This window comes from Orcinus orca, chromosome 8 (genome assembly GCF_937001465.1).
Source record: "Orcinus orca chromosome 8, mOrcOrc1.1, whole genome shotgun sequence".
NCBI lineage: Eukaryota > Metazoa > Chordata > Mammalia > Artiodactyla > Delphinidae > Orcinus > Orcinus orca.
In genome coordinates this window covers 51,628,099-51,642,963 of record NC_064566.1, presented here as the reverse complement: position 1 = coordinate 51,642,963, position 14,865 = coordinate 51,628,099, and the positions used below count along the sequence as shown (strand labels likewise).

Genomic DNA, 14,865 nt, shown 5'->3' with positions numbered 1-14,865 from the left:
TCAGGTTGGATGCCTAACATTTAGGCAAGGAAAAACAAAACATCCATTTGGATAAAACGGAAGTTTGCAAACTTACGTCCCCTGAAAAATCTGATTAGACGATGAATTATAAACAGGAAAGGGACAGGAGTGGCATGCGATTCACTTGGAAATCAGCTAAGGAGTCTACAGGGGCACCGCCAAAGCAACACAAAGCTTTTGACTGCAGCCTTCGGTTAGCCATGCATCATCAGCTATATTTGTAGCATGCCTGCTGTGTAAAACCCGCTGGGATTCCAGGAAACGTGAGAAGAAAAGAAAACCTAGAACCTGTGTCAAAGGAGCACTGCTGAGCCAGTGTGAGGCTTAGACCCATAAATGTTTGCTGATGACACTGGAGAATCAAGAGGGCAGCCTCAGTCTCTTTCCTGTAAAATGGGAGTAATAATCCCTTTCCTCCTACCTCACTTGGGGTGTTTATGAGGATCAAGTGAGAAGGTGGGCAAGAAAGCACATTATAAAAGCAAAAGCTCTGTACAAATGTAAATAGAAGGACCATGCCTTGGGAAAGATTTTGTAGGTCAGTGAGGAAGTGCCAGGGAAGAACTTTTTGAAAGACACAGTTGTCTAGAGGTGAGACCAAAGGAACCAGGGGTTTGGGGGCCAGGGGTGACAGAGAATGATGTGTAGCTGTGGGAGCCCCCCACTCCGTGCTGGACTGTGAGGCACCTTGAAGGGCGTGGAGTTTGGGGACAAAGAGATAAATACTGAGCTGAGAGCCTAAAGTACCAGGAATCAGAATTTTTGGAAAATTACTATGACTCAATAAAGGAATTCACACCTTGAGTGTGGGAATGAGAATAGCCACTTTTCTGCCTTCTCTTTCTTGGATGGAATCACCCTTCCTCGCTTCAGGCTTCCTGTGTGTCAGCGCTGGCCCACACCTGGCCCATACACATACACTGCCTTCTGCCCTTCTGCAGGCTGGCTGCTCTGTCGTTTAGGGGTTCGGCACCTCCATATGTAAAAGGCAGGCTTGAACCAGATAACCTCCTTCTGAACTTAACTGGCCATATTTCACATTGATAATTGGGACCCAGAATGCCAGACTTTCTGCTTCTTAGCAGCCTGTGTGGCTCTGATGACAGAACTGGGTTCAAACCACAGACACACACACACATACACACACACACAACTATCAGCAACCTAACCATGGGGAATCCTTGCACCTCAGAGTCCTACAGAGAAGTGGGAATGACAATCCTCACTTTGCAGGAGGTGTTCAGTGATGTCATCCTTCCTTCCCTACTCTGACGCCTCTGCACCCTGGGGAAAAACGAACATCCACTTTCCGAAATCAGCACTTTCCTAAATCTAAATCATAATTTTTGAGCATCTACATATACGAAGTGGAAAGTCCAAGCAAAAGCAAAAAAATAAAAATTATTTTGATTTAATGTCTGGTTCAGCTTTCAAATAAAAGCTGTATTTAAAACTTTCTCTTTCTTTTGACTTGACAGCATGTGCAAATCATTTTTAAACACTCGGTCTTGATTTGTAAGTTCCTAGAGGCCAAGGACTATGCCTTCCATGAGTTTCTATGTAGCAATATTAACCCATCATCTATCCAGAGCATACTATTCAGATGATGCTGCTGAAAGAGAGGGGATAAATGCTTCTGAGAGATATTTTGATTGAGATCAGAAGCCTAGTGACCTCCAACTTCAGGCTTTTGGGAGAGGGAAAACAAGATTGGTGGGAGGTCTTCTGAGGTTTTTCTGGGCAAAATACTAGATCTCTTTCCCCATTTCTTAAAGGCAGAGGTTGAACCAAATGACCTAAGACTAAAGTTCTGTGATTCTAAGAACTAAGAGCTTCCTCCAAGCCACAGGCATTCCCTTCCTAGTCCTGCCTCCCAATTTCTGCCACCAGGAAGCCAGGGATGCAAACTCCTGAGGTCAGATCACCAGCTGAGGCCAATACCCATTCCCCCACTGCACCCTCACAGACACCTACCTTCATCAAGTCATTCAAAATGTTACCTAACCGGGCTTCCCTGGTGGCGCAGTGGTTGAGAGTCCGCCTGCCGATGCAGGGGACGCAGGTTCGTGCCCCGGTCCGGGAAGATCCCACTATGCCGCGGAGCGGCTGGGCCTGTGAGCCATGGCCGCTAAGCCTGCGCATCCGGAGCCTGTGCTCCGCAACGGGAGAGGCCACAACAGTGAGAGGCCTGCGTACTGCAAAAAAAAAAGTCATGTACCACAATGTTCACTGCAGCTCTATTTACAATAGCCAGGACATGGAAGCAACCTAAGTGTCCATCGACAGATGAATGGATAAAGAAGATGTGGCACATATACACAATGGAATATTACTCAGCCATAAAAAGAAACAAAATTGAGTTATTTGTAGTGAGGTGGATGGAACCAAACTTGAATCCTCTCACCCACACACAGTAAAGCTGACCTACTGACACTGGGTTGTGGTGAAGAAAAGTACAGCCCTTATTGCAGGGCACCAAGCAAGGAGTTCAGGAAAGCTAGTACTCAAGACGTGCGAACTCCCTAATGGTTTGTTTTGTTTGTTTGTTTGTTTGTTTTTGGCTGGGTCGAGTCTTAGTTGTGACACACTGGATATTTCGTCACAGTGCACAAGCTTCTCTCTAGTTGTGGTGCACGGGCTTGTCTTTAGTTGTGGCACACAGGCTCGGTAGTTGCAGTGCATGGGCTCTCTAGCTGCAGCGCGCGGGCTTAGTTTCCCTGTGGCATGTGGGATCTTAGTTCCCCAACCAAGGATCGAACCTGCATCCCCTGCATTAGAAGGTGGATTTTTAACCACCAGGGACCACTAGGGAAGTCCCACACACACACCAGGGATTGAACCAGTGCCTCCTGCAGTAGAAGCACAGAGTCTTACTCACTAGACCACCAGGGAAGTCCCAGCAAAGCATTTTTAAAGGCAAAGTGAGGGAGGGGCATCCCAGGGTCTGTGAACAGCTTGTGCACAATTCTCTGATTGGTTGATGGTGAGGTAACAGGACGATGTCCCAGGGGTAACATTATCAATCCTTAGGCGCCAGTAGGTCTGGGGGCTATGGGCTCATCATCATCAAGTAGTTAATTTCTTCCATTTGGTGGGAGTTTTAACATCTGTAAAACTACTCAGGAAATGAGCATCAGATATGATTATCTAGGTAATTCACAGAGGAGCTAAAGCAGAGACTATAGGAGAGGGGTCTGTCCCAGGAAGGCCCCATAGGGTCCTGCTGGGTTATAGAAAGAAATCTGCTTTTTCACAAACTCTTCTAGTGTATCAGGAAAAATGAGATAGTTTGACCCCTGACTCAGTCACATTAGTGACATAGTGGATTATTGACTTCACAGAAATCTTGTTAGTAAAAGTAATATTTTTAAAGGAATATTTTATTCAGGAGGAATGAATGTTAAGTAAGGAAATATAATTATACCTCTATAGATGAGTTATTTTGTGTCGGGACACTCTGAAAAGTACAGAGCGCTATACAAATCAAAGTATTCATTGTGCATACATCGTTAGCCACACGTTGAACTAGGTGCTGAGGTGAACGAGGCCCATTCTGCCTTCAGGGAGTTCACTGGGGTGGTGGATGGTGGAGCAGAAGAGACAACAATGCAGTGTGATGAGAGCCACCGTAGGGAAATGCACAAGGCACTCAAGAGCAGAAACCCAGATGAAGGACACCTGACCTGGTTTGGGGCCCAGGAAGCTTCTTTGCAGAGGACACCTAAAGGACAGATAGGAGTTATCCTAGCAAAAGAGGGGAAAGTCATTCTAGGTAGAGGGAACGGCTTGTACAAAGGCCTAGAAAGAAGCAAGAACAAGGGGCATCCAAGTACTGCCAGCTATCAGCGTGGCTAGGTTGCAGACTAAAAGGAAGCAGTGAGAGAGATGGGGATAAAGAGGAAAACAGGGGCCCTGAAAGGCTGGAGAAGCCACATATTATGGACTGAATATTTCTGCCCCCAAAATTCATATGTTGAAGCCCCAACACCCAATGTGATGGTATTTGGAGTTTGGGCCTTTGAGAGGTGATTAGGTTTAGATGAGGTCATGAGGGTAGCACCCCCATGATGGGATTAGGGTCCTTATAAGAAGAGGAAGAAAGACCAAAGTGCTCTCTCTCCACCATGTGAGGACACAGTGAGAAGCCTGTCTGCAAGTCAGGAAGAGGGCCCCCACCAGGGAACCTAATGGATGGGCACCGTGATCTTACTTCCCAGCTTCCAGACCTTAATGAGAAATAAACTCCTGTTGTGAAAGCCACCAGGTCTGTGATATATTGTTATGGCAGCCTGAGCTAAGACACCACCCTAAGGAGTCTGGGGTATTCTGAGGGTAATGTGGAGCCGCTGAAGTGTTTCAAGTAGGGATGACTGACTGCAGTGCAGAGAATGAATTAGCGGGGTGGACTCTGGTCACAGGAAGATGAAGCTGTTGTCACAACCCAGACAAGAGTATTGGAAGTGGGAGTTGAGTGAATAGAATAGTAATAAAATCAATAGAAGATTCCATCTGGAAGGAGTAGTGAGAAAAAAGGACAATGCTCACATGTTCTAAGTAACTTAGAAATACCCTCAGTAATATTCCCAGCAAATCATTTTTTGTCCTCTGAACCAAACCACTTGGGTAGTAGCAGACTCACCATCTCCAGCTCTGCCTAGGAGAGAGTTTTCTGATAATGAATCAAAGGCACAGATCTTGTAGCATTTATTGCTTTGCCGACTTCTGTTATTTGTTAAACATATGCTGGGTCTGACATACATAGGGGACTAAGATGCCCCTCCGACAGCCTCCCACAACCCTGGTCACACTGTGCCCACCTGTCTGATGGTCACACTAGCCTATAAGTTCCTTGCAGGCATGAACAGGGTATTGTTTACACTTGTATCCCTCGCCCTTAGTAGAGTGCCTGGAATATTGCAAACTTAATGAGTGAATGAATTAATGTTTTAATTTTTTAAAATTGTAATAAAAGTCACAACATAAAATTTACCATCTTAACTATTTTTGTGTTCAGTGACATCAAGTTCATTTATAATGTCGTGCAATCATCCATCCTGAGAACTTGTTTCATCTTGCAAAACCGAAATTCCATACCCATGAAACAATAACTCCCCATTTCCCTCTCCCAGGGGAGAGGGAAATTATACATTTATACATTCTGTCTCTCAATTTTACTGCTCTAGGTACCTCATATAAGTGGAATCATATAGAATTTATCTTTTTGTGACTGGCTTATTTCACTTAGCATAATGTCCTCAAGGTTCATCCTATAGCATGTGTCAGAATTTTCCTCTTTTAAAAGGATGAAAAATATTCCATTATATATATATATGTATATGTATGCCACATTTCGCTTATCCATTCTTCCATCAATGGATATACTTAGGTTGCGTCTACCTTTTGGCTATTGTGAATAATGCTGCTATGAACATCGGTGTACAAATCTCTCTCCAAGGCCCTGCTTTCCATTATTTTGGGTATATACCCAGAAGTGGAATTGCTGGATCAATTGCTGGATCATTCTGTTTTTCAATTTTTGAGGGACTGCCATACTGTTTTCCATGGCAGCTGTACCACTCTGCATTCCCACCAAGAGTGCACAGTGTTCCAATTTCTCCACATCCTCACCAATACTTATTTTCCATTTAAAAAAATAATAACCATCCTAATGAGTGTGAAGTGGTATCTTGTGGTTTTGATTTGCATTTCCCTGATGATTAGTGATACTGAGCATCTTTTCATTTGCTTATTGGCCATCTGTATATCTTCCTTGGAGAAATGTCGATTCAAGTCCTTTGCCCAACTTTGAATTGGGTTTTTGTTGTTGTTTTTGAGTTTTAGTAGTCCTCTATATATTCTGGATATTAACCTCTTATGAGACATGTGATTTGCAAATATTTTCGACCATTCTGTAGGTTGTCTTTTTACTCTGTCTATTGTATCCTTTGATGCACAAAAGTTTTTAATTTTCATGAGCTCCGATTTGTCTATGTTTTCTTTTTTTTTTTTAATTAATTAATTAATTAATTTTTGGCTGCGTTGGGTCTTCATTGCTGCATACGGGCTTTCTCTAGTTGTGGCGAGCGGGGGCTACTCTTCGTTTTGGTGCGCAGGCTTCTCGTGGTGGCTTCTCTTGTTGCAGAGCATGGGCTCTAGGCACACGGGCTTCAGTAGTTGTGGCACGCAGGCTCAGTAGTTGTGGCTCGTGGGCTCTAGAGCGCAGGCTCAGTAGTTGTGGCGCACGGACTTAGTTGCTCTGTGGCATGTGGGATCTTCCCGGACCAGGGCTCGAACCTGTGTCCCCTGCATTGGCAGGTGGATTCTTAACCACCGCGCCACCAGGGAAGTCCCTGTCTATGTTTTCTTTTGTTGCCTGTGCCTTCGGTATCACATTTAAGAAATCATTGCCAAATATAATGGTATGAAGCTTTTATCCTGTGTTTTCTTCTAAGAGTTTTATAGGTTTTTTGGGTTTGTGGGGTTTTTTTTGGTCACGAGACATGAGGAATTTCCCCAACCAGGGATCAAACCCATGCCCCCTGCATTAGAAGTGCAGAGTCTTAACCACTGGACCACCAGGGAAGTCCATATAGTTCTCTAGATCTTATATTTAGGTCTTTGATCCATTTTGAGTTAATTTGTGTGTATGATGTTAGGTAAGGATCCAAGTTCTCTCTAAAATAAATAAATTTTTAAGAGCTAAAGAAAACCCCTTCCTAAAATAGAGCTTTGCCTTTGAGAGCAAAAAACAATGAATAATCTATTTTTGCAGAGGGGGTGGGGATCTCTTGAGTATTCAAGTATACATCTCAATTCATGTCAATGGAATGAGTATGAACCTCGTAACAAAAACCAAAGTTAGAATCCCCGTTCTGATACTTATTAGCTATGTGACATGGGTCAAATTCTCGGTCTCCTTAAGCCTCAGTTTATTTACCTATAAAACATGGGTAATAATTTGACAGACAGCAAAAATCCACAGCTTTGTCAACTAAAAGTGGTAAACTTTGTAGGAAACAAACTGGATTCCTCATGCATTGTTGGTGGAAATGTAAGATGGTAGAGTCACTTTGGAAATTTTTGAATTTTTTAAAATATTAAATATATATTTACCATCTGATCCAGCCATCCTACTTTTAGGTATTTACCTAAGAGAAATGAAATCATATGTCCACACAAAGATTTGTACATGAATGTCAATAACAGCATTATTCATAATAGCCCCAAACTGGAAATATGTAATCCAAATGCCCATCAACTGGTGAGTACACAAACAAAATGTTCTATATCACTGTGATGGAACACTACTCAGCAATAAAAAAGGACCAGACTGCTGATTCATGCATCAACAGGGATGAACCTCAAAAAACATTATGTTAAGTGAAAGAAGCCAGACACCAAAGACTACATTGCACTTATATGAAAATTTTAGAAAATGCAAAGCTGTAGAGACAGAAAGTAGATCAGTGGTCATCCAGGGCTGAGGTGAGAGAAGGAAATGACTGCAAACAGACACAACACAACTTTTGGGGGTGATGGAAGTATTTTAAAACTGGATTGTGGTCATTATTGCACAACTGTATAAATTTACTAAGAATTAATTAAATCATACACTTAGCAATGAGTGAATTGTATGGTATTTAAGTTGTACCTCAATAAGGCTATTAAGAGTGCAAAAGGTTATGACAGTTCATGGCAGTACTACTGTAATAGACAAAAAGTGGACACAACTGAAATGTCCCATCAACAGTAGAGTGAATACGCTGGATATACTCATACAGTAGAGACTATACAGCAACGATAATTAAAGATCTACAACTTCATGTAACTTGGCTGAATCTCACAAATTTAATGTTGAGTGAAAGACAGAAAATAGTACAATTCCATGTATATGATGTTTAAGAACAGGCAAAACAAATATCTGATGTTAAAAATCAGTATGGGGGGCTTCCCTGGTGGCGCAGTGGTTGGGAGTCCGCCTGCCGACGCAGGGGAGGCGGGTTCGTGCCCCGGTCCGGGAGGATCCCGCGTGCCGCGGAGCGGCTGGGCCCGTGAGCCATGGCCGCTGAGCCTGTGTGTCTGGAGCCTGTGCTCCGCAACGGGAGAGGCCACAACAGTGAGAGGCCCGTATACCGCAAAAAAAAAAAAAAAGATCCTGCATGCCACAACTAAAATCTGATGCAGCCAAATAAATAAATAAATATATTTTTAAAAATCAGTACAGTAGTTATTCTCTGGGAAAACAGTGACTGAGAAGGGACATGAGAGGTTGTTTCTGCGGTGTTAATAATGTTTCTTTTTAAAATTTTTTAGCTTTATTGAAGAATAATTCACAAATAATGTTAATGTTTCTTGATGAGTGCAAATTATATAGAGGCATTCACCATATGAAAGTTTATCAAGCTGTACACTTACGATTTGTGCACTGTTTAATATGTATGTTATACTTCTATAAAAATTTTACTTAAAAGTGCACTCAGGGCTTCCCTGGTGGTGCAGTGGTTAAGAATCCACTTGCCAATGCAGGGGACCGGGTTCGAGCCCTGGTCGGGGAAGATCCCACATGCCCGGAGCAACTAAGCCCGTGCGTCACAACTACTGAGCCTGTGCTCTAGAGCCCATGAGCCACAACTAATGAAGCCTGCATGCTTAGAGCCCGTGCTCTGCAACAAAGAGTAGCCCCCGCTCACTGCAACTAGAGAAAGCATGTGCACAGTAACAAAGACACAACTCAGCCACAAATAAATAAAAGAAAATAGATAAATAAAAAAAAAAAGTGCACTCAACTTGAAGAAGGGACCACTGGTTATCTCCAAGAAGTGTGTGTGTGTGTGTGTCTGTAGGGATGATGAGAGGTGCTAGCCACGTAAAGATCTGAGGGAAAGTGTTCCAGGAAAAGGGAACAAGCAGTCCACAGGTCCTATGGGAAGGAGCTTGGCATGTTCAAAGAACAGAAAAAAAGACCTGTGTGGCTGGCGTAAAGTGAATGAAGAGATGAATGTGAGATCATTCATTTATTCATTCATCAGACATGTAAGAGTTGTGCCAGAAGCTGACATGTCAGAGGACAGCCAACTGTCCAGAAAGTTTGGCAGAGAAAGAAAGGAGAAAAAATAGCCACTGTAAAAGGAGTAGGAAAGTCCTGAGGTTATCTTTTAATTTACACACACACACACACACACACATACACACAGAGTAGAAGAAAGGAAAGATTGAAGATAGGAGGAAAGGTCCTAGAGAAAACAGAAGAGCATAGAATAATGCGTGCAGATAGGAGGGATCACTCTGGAAAGGATATGGTAAACCTAGAAATAAAAGAGTCACATAGGCAAGAATTTTGAAATGGAGAGAAGCAAAATGAAGGCATTCTCCAATCCTTTCATTGAAATTTGAGGAACAGTCACATATGAGAGTAGATTAGTGAACCTGCATAATTATTTACAAGAATGATGATTTTAATTTTAAAAGCTCTTTTTTCCTTAAAGTATAATTTAATGAAGAAACTGAGATTCTCTGATGCACCCCTGACACTGTTCTCTGCCGTGCTGAGCTGTATGGAGCCCTCACCACGGGGCAGCCGGGCATTCTAAAGTGTAAGGCACCAGGCCTCCTCCAGGCTCCCCACCAGCTGTCCCAGGGCCCTCGCACCATGGATAGGAAGTTCCACATCAGGCACAGCCACTCACGGAACAGGCTGCCCACCAACACGTGATAGGGTCTTGGAAATTCACAGAGGAAATATGCAAAGCAGATTGTCCTCTACATACCCACAGTCAGTTATGATACAGAAATATAACTTAAACACGTCAAGAAAGATTGAATGCAAATAGTTTGAGGAACTATTACAGTCGAGATTATTTCACGCTGTATATTTACCATTTATTGGGTATTGTGGTAAAGGGTCTGAGGATAACACCATTATCATATTACGCTGAGATTATAGAGGACATTATGAACAATGAAAAAAGTTATGCTTTAGGAGTTCCCTGGTGGCCTAGTGGTTAGGATTGCGGGCTTTCACTGCCGTGGCCCAGGTTCAGTCCCTGGTCTGGGAACTAAAATCCCACAAGTCACCTGGCGTGGCCAAAAAAAAAGTTATGCTTCATTGCCCAATTTTATTAGGGCTGACTAAGTTTTCTTGGCAATAAAAAGATAGCAGTACATTGATATTATGAATCAGTGTAGATCATCAAACTTTTTCTTTTTGAAATTTGAGGAATGGTCACATCTTCTACCAATAAAGCCAGTGGAAACTGCCAAAGAGGCATGGTGAGTGGTGTAGGCTGGTCAGAACTCAAAAATGACATAAAGATGTGCATTTTGCCTGAGAAATATACTCAACTCTCTGAATCCCTATATTACAATATGCTACATAGTTTATACAACAAAGGATTTATTTGAACGTGTCAATATCTGAATTTTATTCTCCTGAAGGTTTTGTAATGAACTGAGTTCAAGATGACTAGGTGATTACTTTGAAACTTTATATTTCTTTCAATAGATGAGCATACTAATGTTGCAGAGCTTGCAAATGTCCTTGAGATAGATATGTCACTGGCTAAGAATGTTTCCATGTATTGCTGCTTGGGCTCTGCCCCTAAGAAGAGACATAAGTAATAAATGTGCAGCAAGTACATTCATCAAGGTGCAATGTTCCATCTGCAAAAAGATTTAAAAGGACTTTCCATCCACAAAAGATACTCTTTTTATTCGATATAAGATGGCAATGAAAGGGACTCCCCTCGTGGTCCAGTGGTAAAGAATCCACCTTCCAATGCAGGGGATGTGGGTTCAATCCCTGGTCGGGGAACTAAGATCCCACGTGCTGCAGGGCAACTAAACCCGCGCACCACAACTACTGAGCTCATGCGCTTCAACGAGAGAGCCCACGTGCCCTGGAGCCCGCGGGCCACAACTGGAGAGAGAAAACCTGCACGCCACAACTAGAGAGAAGCCTGTGCGCTGCAACGGAAGATCCCATGTGCCGCAACTAAGACCTGATGCAACCAAAATAAACCAAAATAAATTAATTAATTAAATTTAATTAAAAAAAAAAAGATGGCAAGGAAAGTAGGAGTCCTGAAAAGAAGTTTTGTCAGCTCTGATAGAAATAGTCAAGATCCAGCTGACACAGCCAGTATAAGCAATTTGGATCTGCCTACAGGACTCAGAAAGCATATTGCTTGCCTATTTAACTCAACACTTTCCTTTGTAATGATGAGAAATCCTGTACCAAAAGTTGGCACACTTTCACATAAGTCTCTAGACAGCTTCCTTACAGAACTAGAAAAGGTTCAAAACACTGATGAAGAAAAAGTGCAGATTGCAGAGATATTTTGATCAGGCACGCACTCTGAGAAACACCATACTGTCTCTGTATAATAATGATACAGTCGCACAACTACATAGCCAGAACAATCATTTATGGTTTTCTTCTGGATCTTTTAAAAGGTGTGAGAGCCTTCTTGATTCGGACCCTGTGACTTGCAGCAGAGTTCTAAACAAAATTACACATGGCTTGTTTCCATGGCTCCTCTCATTTATGAATACAGCCCATCAGCAATAGTACTCCTCAGAATATTAGACCAGTTATCCAGAAGCCACTGCTCAGAAGTCAGATCCCTATTTCTTTTACTGGCCAAAGGTAGAAGACTTCAAAAACCATCAGATATATTTCAGAGCTAATACTGAGTATTAATAATGTTTTGGAGTCATAATCCTGAAGTAATTCCTACTTCAGATTAGCTCAGATGTTAAATGATGGGATGAGAAAAACCTTTTCCATTTGATTAAAACAGAACTATAAGGAAAGTTTGCTGTATCAATATGGATGTTCACAAAACACTGCAAATATTAAGGAATAAAGTGGGCTTGCAGGGATTTCTGTGAATGTGTCACCATATCTAAGCTTCTAGTCAACGTGTAAACAGAAAACCTGGTGATGCTTCTGATGAGAAAGGAGAACCTGATTTACCGTATTTAACTTCTGGCTCAGAGCAAATGAAGAATCCTGTGAAATGGTCATTGAGGAAGCAACAACAGATTCAACAACAAAACACAACTCTGATGTTGCCACAGCAGACGTGACTGGCTTTCTCTTAAGCTGTGCTTTGAAATTCCACTATTTAGCTCTGAATTAAATGAGAAGTTTGTAGGAAAACTGCTACATACAACTTTTGCAGAGAAGAAAGCCATCAAAGACTCTGACATTGCAGCATAAAATTCTCTCTACATGTCCTTAACTTTGCTCACTCATTCAGGGAAGGTGCTTCAACACTGGGTATACACACTGAGGCCAACTTTTTCAAGTCCATTTTACCATCTTATGCTGATACGGGAGTTCTACTTCTTGTAAATTAGAGATGCCATCGTATCAGAATGGTTTAGAGTGTCACCTTCCTCACTTCTCAATGCTAATCTTCATTTGCAGTAATTTAGTTACACCATTTGTTATTCACACTTGGTGTCTTTTTTTCTTTCTTAAAGTGAGCTTTATAGTGCCAGTCAAAAAAACTATTCTGCTGGTGCAATATAACTTACACTTAATGATGTTAAAAGTGTGTTGTATTGATGTTTGGCAAACATTTAATTTTGTCTGGAGTCTTGCTCATTACAGCACATTCTAATGCAACAAAAAGCTCCTTTTTTTTTTTTTTAATTGATCCCTAGGTTGTTTGTTTCTTTTTAACAAAGAACTTTTTAGGAATCAGCACTGTACTTTTATTTTAAGGCAAATCTACACTTCTGGGTGTTTTTTGTTTTGTTTTCGTTTTTTAGGGGTTTTTTGGCCACAGCAAGCAGCATGTGGTATCTTAGTTCCCCGACCAGGGATTGAACCCAAGCTCCCAGCATTGGAAGCACAGAGTCTTTTTTTTTTTTTTAATTGGGGTATAATTGTTTTACAATGTTGTGTTAGTTTCTACTGTACAGCGAAATGGAGTTCCCTGTGCTATACAGCAGGTTCTCATTAGTTACTTATTTTATACATATTAGTTAGTGTATATATGTCAATCCCAATCTCCCAATTCAGCCCACCTTCCCTTTCCCCCACTTGGTGTCCATATACTTGTTCTCTACATCTGTGTCTCTATTTCTGCCTTGCAAACCGGTTCATCTGTACCATTTTTCTAGATTCCACATATATGCGTTAATATACAACATTTGTTTTTCTCTTTCTGACTTACTTCACTCTGTATGACAGTCTCCAGGTCCATCCACGTCTCTACAAATGACCCAATTTTGTTCCTTTCTATGGCTGAGTAATATTCCATTATATATACGTACCACATCTTCTGTTCGTCTGTTGATGGTCATTTAGGTTGCTTCCATGACCAGGCTATTGTAAATAATGCTGCAATGAACATTGAGACGCATGTGTCTTTTTTTTTTCTTTAATTAATTAATTTTGTTTATTATTTATCTTTGGCTGCATTGGTCTTCATTGCTGCCCGCAGGCTTTCTCTAGTTGTGGCAAGTGGGAGCTACTCTTCCTTGTGGTGCATGGGCTTCTCATTGCAGTGGCTTCTCTTGATGTGGAGCACGGGCTCTAGGCACGTGAGCTTCAGTAGTTGTGGCACTTGGGCTCAGTAGTTGTGGCTCACGGGCTCTAGAGCGCAGGCTCAGTAGTTGTGGCACACGGGCTTAGTTGCTCTGCAGCATGTGGGATCTTCCCAGACCAGGACTCGAACCTGTGTCCCCTGCACTGGCAGGTGGATTCTTAACCACTGCACCACCAGGGAAGTCCGCATGTGTCTTTTTGAGTTATGGTTTTCTCTGGGTATATGCCCAGTAGTGGAATTGCTAGGTCATATGGTATTTCTATTTTTAGTTTTTTAAGGAACCTCCATACTGTTCTCCATAGTGGCTGTATCAATTTACATTCCCACCAACAGTGCAAGAGGGTTCCCTTTTCTCCACACCCTCTCCAGCATTTATTTTTTGTAGATTTTTTAATGATGCCCATTCTGACCAGTGTGAGGTGATACCTCATTGTACTTTTGATTTGCATTTCTCTAATAATTAGTGATGTTGAGCATCTTTTCATGCATCTCTTGGCCATCTGTATGTCTTCTTTGGAGAAATGTCTATTTAGGTCTTCTGCCCTTTTTTTCTTTTTTTTCCATTTATTTATTTATTTATTTATTTTTAGCTGCATTGGGTCTTCGTTGCTGGGCATGGTCTTTCTCTAGTGATGGCAAGCAGGGGCTACTGTTCGTTGTGGCACACGGGTTCTCATTGTGGTGGCTTCTCTTGTGGCAGAGCACAGGCTCTAGGTGCTTGGGCTTCAGCAGTTGTGGCACATGGGCTCAGTAGTTTTGGCTCACGGGCTCTAGAGTGCAGGCTCAGTAGTTGTGGCACACCAGCTTAGTTGCTCCGCAGCATGTGGGATCTTCCTGGACCAGGGCTCGAACCCATGTCCCCTGCATTGGCAGGCGGATTCTTAACCACTGTGCCACCAGGGAAGTCTTCTTCTGCCCATTTTTTGATTGGGTTGTTTGTTTTTTTGATATTGCGCTGCATAAGCTGTTTGTATATTTTGGAGGTTAATCCTTTGTCAGTTGCTTCATTTGCAATTATTTTCTCCCATTCTAAGGGCTGTCTTTTCATCTTGTTTATGGTTTCCTTTGCTGTGCAGAAGCTTTTAAGTTTCATTAGGTCCCATTTGTTTATCTTTGTTTTTATTTCCATTACTCTAGAAGGTGGGTCAAAAAAGACCTTGCTGTGATTTATGTCAAAGAGTGTTCTTCCTATGTTTTCCTCTAAGAGTTCTATAGTGTCCAGTCTTACATTTAGGTCTTTAATCCATTTTGAGTTTACTAGAAGTGCAGAGTCTTAACCACTGGA

The 14,865-nt window shown here is 42.0% G+C and overlaps 3 pseudogenes; all 3 read left to right on the top strand.

Annotated features, from left to right (window-relative positions):
- Window positions 1-9,670: 9,670 nt before the first annotated feature.
- LOC125965229 (protein FAM91A1-like) lies at window positions 9,671-11,101 on the top strand (annotated as a pseudogene).
- On the top strand, window positions 11,080-11,766 carry LOC117196558 (protein FAM91A1-like; annotated as a pseudogene).
- Window positions 11,767-11,847: 81 nt separating this feature from the next.
- LOC125960262 (protein FAM91A1-like) lies at window positions 11,848-12,454 on the top strand (annotated as a pseudogene).
- Window positions 12,455-14,865: the final 2,411 nt, after the last annotated feature.